Source organism: Apium graveolens, chromosome 6, assembly GCF_009905375.1.
Source record: "Apium graveolens cultivar Ventura chromosome 6, ASM990537v1, whole genome shotgun sequence".
NCBI lineage: Eukaryota > Viridiplantae > Streptophyta > Magnoliopsida > Apiales > Apiaceae > Apium > Apium graveolens.
Genome location: NC_133652.1, coordinates 92,887,530 through 92,892,441, shown reverse-complemented (window position 1 = coordinate 92,892,441; position 4,912 = coordinate 92,887,530).

The following is a 4,912-nucleotide window of genomic DNA, read 5'->3' as shown; positions in this document are numbered from 1 at the left end:
GAGGTTTAAGTATACTCCTCCACGATCTGATCGTAAAACTTTTATACTTTTCCCTTGTTTATTTTTCAACTTCGTCCTTATACTCTTTGAACATTTCAAAAGAATCGGATTTGTTCTTCATAAGAACCACATATCCATATCTACTGAAATCATCAGTAAATATTATAAAGTAGTATAAGCCACCCCTTACCATCATACGCATTCGACCACATATGCGTTTCTCATTAATATGGCTTAACGACAATGGTAGAGGTAATGTTTGATTTGAGTCATCTTAGAACATATAAATTGTTAACTAATTGTGCAACATTATAGGCTTTATCATTAAAATAAAATGAACAACTATTGTTTATTTAATTAAAATGAAAACCTTTCTTGTCCTGACAAGAAATTGATTTAATGTATCCCCTAAAGGCAGGCACGTAATAACAATTTATCAAGTTCTCAATCTCGCCTATATGGGAAAAATTAGGTATCGAGTTTCTTCAACTAGAGCAATAACTTTTGCTCCAATTCTAACCCGATACCTGAAGCTTGACCATTGCTAGTTTTCTTCTTTAGATCTTCCAAACAAGCTCGACAATTTAACTTCCAATCATCCGGTTATTTCCACAAAAATGACAGTCATCTCATTTAGCAACACCACTATCAGGATTCAAAAGCCCTTTGGGATTGGACTTTGGCTTGGTACCGAATAAGATCAAATCTTCACCTTACCTATCCACTTTCCTTTCCCATTTGCATTCCATTTGTACATCATCAATATGGACGTAATTCATGCCTTTACCGTGTTATTTTCAGCAGTTCTAAACATGCTTAACAACTCAGTGAGTGTTCTGTCTATCTCATTCTTTTTGTTCTTAACAAACAAAGAATAAAAGTTGTTCAAAGATTTTTGATCAAATCAATTTGAGTCTCTAGACTATTCTTGAAACCCAAAATATCAAGGTACATATGCCTATCACCTTTAGAACATGTGGTCCAACCGGATCTGATTCTCCCCTTAATGCAAAAGTATAGTGTCTTATTATTGTCAAATCTTTCTGACGAGCCTATCCTTCAAACATCTTTTGAAGGTGCTCAATCATATCATAAGCATCATTACGCTCTTGTTGCTTCTAAAGCTCAGCACTCATAATTATAAGCATGATACATGAAACATCACTTGCATAATCAATTTGCTTCTGGTAAGCATTTTGTTCAGCACATGTTTCATTCTTGTGACGGCCTCAACCCGGGGTCAGGAGTTGACGTCACCAACAACAATAATAACAATCCTATTTGTTAATAATACATACAATGACCCCTTTACCGAGACCTTTTTCAGGTTTAAGTATGACTTAGGTTACCACCATTACAACCCAACTAATTACAAACAATCCTGGCATAACTAACCTAACGCAGCAACTCAACATACCATCATTGGTCCAGCACAACTACCTCAGAGGAGCCTGGCATGAAAGGCACTGGAACTCTACCCTGACAACCGCGGAAGAATCCCTTAGGCATTTACAATACATTTATAAAACATTCTGCAAGGATGAGCAATTGCTTGCTTAGCAGTACCGCTATATGAATAACGAATAAAACAATTTATGAGAAAACGATTATCGAAACAGAAATTATAATTTGCTGCACATCAAGTAAAAACCTACGTAAACTGGATATTCAAAACTAGCATGCTCTGTAAAACAATATCATCATTAGTGTGTTGTGTATAAATACCGGAGTTTAATTCTAGCATGCCATTTTCATTTCCAATCCACTGTATAACTTACTTGCTCCGTTATGAGAATCGCAAAGCCAAATCAGATACTTACGGATATGTGAAGACAGCTGATCAGGCTATCCACACTGGATGGCTCGAACTGCCATCCTATTTACCTGTTCTAGAACTCAGAGACTAGCTAGGTCTCTGACCTGCTAGACTAATCGGTTATATATTGCGCGCAACCGAATTAGCCTCTTACGCCACCTCAATAGGCCTACTCTGGCCCCTATGTATCCCATATCTGATCGTTTTATCCAGTTTTCAAAACACTTGTACCTATCTCATTTCAAAATCATTTATTTAACCAGCACACATATAAAATCCAGTTTGTAAATCATTTCATTTGAGATAGGTACCTTTTGAAGTTACTTTTCCCCAAAACAATTTGAAAACAGTGATTTAAAAGTACATGGGATACGCAATTTAAAACATTTCTGTTCCATTACGAGAATAAAACATTTAGCTATTCATACGTACTGAACCATAAAAGAATGGTCAGGGGTACTTGCCTTGCAGAGCTTTACAACTATCATTGATCGACTCTGATCCGACTCGGACGCTCAGGCTTTATCATTTAACCACTAGATCACCTTGGGTTCGACTTCAATACTCAGGTTATTCGGTTAAAACCCTACTGAGTTTGTCGACTGTCCACTAGGTTATCTTTAGTCCAATATCCACTTTTGGTTTCCCGACTAGAACCTATAGGGTCGAAATATCCTACGTTAGACATCCAGGTATGCTTGACATATCTTCAATAACACATCTACCCTTCGAAATCAAATCCCGACTCGTAATTATACATAATAATATAATACACATACCAATCAGGGTTCACGTACTCAAAACTTGGCTCGATATTCATTTTCAGAAATCGCATATACTTGTCCCTTTAGAAAACAGGGTTGTCAGTTATAACTTATAAGATATATTCTTACAACACGCAGATACCTTTCGTAAAAATAAGGTTATTAACCAATTATTACAATATACAAGTAGGCACATACATCATTTATTTATAGGTATATAACTATATACACTCGTCGGATATCCCCCGATAATTTACAGGATAGGCTCCCAAAATTTGGACAGCGTCTCCTTTGTTTATCGGACTATCCGTCGAACAAAAATCCGACGTCAATCACAACAATCAATCAATCCAAACAATTAATCCAACAACCACCATTTATAATCCCAACCACTCAACAACAACTGCAATCAATTATGCAACCAAACTTTCGATACAATCTTAATAATCACAATCACTTTAACCATTTCATTACAATATTCACGAATTAACTAACTCGATCCAGAATAAAAATATAAAACTAATTTTTATTTATTTTAAAATATTAGGACTCAGAATCGCGTCATCACAGTCCACCGTCGGCTCGCCGAGGCTCATCGCCAACGGCGGTAAAACCTGGAGGTACCCAATTCGGATTCCAATCACGGGTTTCGCCGATAAATAAAATTTCAAATAATTACAATTTCGATAATTCGAATAATTATCACAATATTCATTCGAATTTTCCCAAAATAATTCGAATAATATTACAAGAATCATCGAATTAATTTTCATCAAAAGAAATCAGTTCAAAAGTCTGAAATTTGTACCAGCCCCCGGCTCACGCACACGTGCGTGGCCGAAAAAAGAAACAACGGCCAGGTACGAAATAAAACCAATAGGCAACAACGCATTCAACTAATATACACACAAAACATATGTATATATAGTCAAGCAGCAGTGAAATCGGAGCCAACCACCTGATAACGAAGATGGCAGCCGGAATTTCAAGGCGACGAACAGAGTTACAGACGGTGGCGCAACCACAGGAAACAACCACATGAGGGGGAAGAAGAAACAACAGTAAAAACCACAGCTTATTCACGGGGATAAAACACCCAGAGAAAAAGGAGAGATCGAGATTAACTCGAGAGAGATGAGAGATGAATATAGGGGAAGAGGGAGACAACAGGGTGAGCTCGCACGAGTTTATCCCTGTTTTTGCTGTCTCTCTCTTCTTCTTTTTTTTATCAAATAACAGCCAATCACATCAATACACCAATCCTACCAAGTACTGGAAGCTTAACACGTGTCTTTATTCTGCCTGAAAGCCTTTTATTTTATTCCATGTTTCGATATCTATGAACCTTGGTGCACTTAAAACGATTTCAGAAAATTACGGAAACAGTCTCAAAATATTATAAATATCCCGAAGTTAATAAAAACGTAAATTTCGTAATTTTAAAACAATTTTTGAAATGCAATTTGTACCCGCTTTTATCAATTAAACGAATCCACGCGCGGGTGAAATTAATCCTAAAAATTCCCAAAATAATTTTAAAATTCTCGGAATATTCCAAACTTAAATAAATATGAGTTTCATAATTTTTAAAGAATTCTAGAATTAAATACGGATTTTACAATAAATGCACTCAGAAAATCATACATGGATAAACAATTAATGAAATATTAATTTCTAAATTTTATAAAATCCCAAAAATAATTATTGTAATTATGAAACCATAAAAGCAATTTTAGAGACATTCCAAATATTTATGCAAATAAATCTGCCCTAAAACCACGTTTACAAGTAACAACAAGACAATACACCTCAACAAACAATTATACAAATAATCCTCGTAAACCACTAACCACCCATAACTAATAATAAAACAATACATGGCCGACATAACCCATACACACATTTTATTTATTTAATCACTCAATAATTACACATTTAGATATTAAAAATATACGAGTCGTTATAATTCTCAGCTAGAAGAAATAAGGGAGGGGTTTGAGTGACATCCTTGAACCCGAGGACAATCCTCAAGTTCTCATGTCAATTTTGGATTGGAAATTATTTAATGTCAGCTTGTCCTTCTCAAGGACTATTACATAGAGAAGTTATTTGTGTGATTTGTCATTTGATATCTACAATATTAAAGTGCATAAAATTACTTAGTTTAGAGATGATCATTATATTATGTTCAAGTGATTATTCATATATATATATACACAATATATATCTCCCACTATTTTTATCAAATCAATAGCCCTAACTATTAATTCGGAAAGAACATCTTCTATATCCTTTCTAGTGAGCCAAGATCCATATTTCATCATGCGTTAGG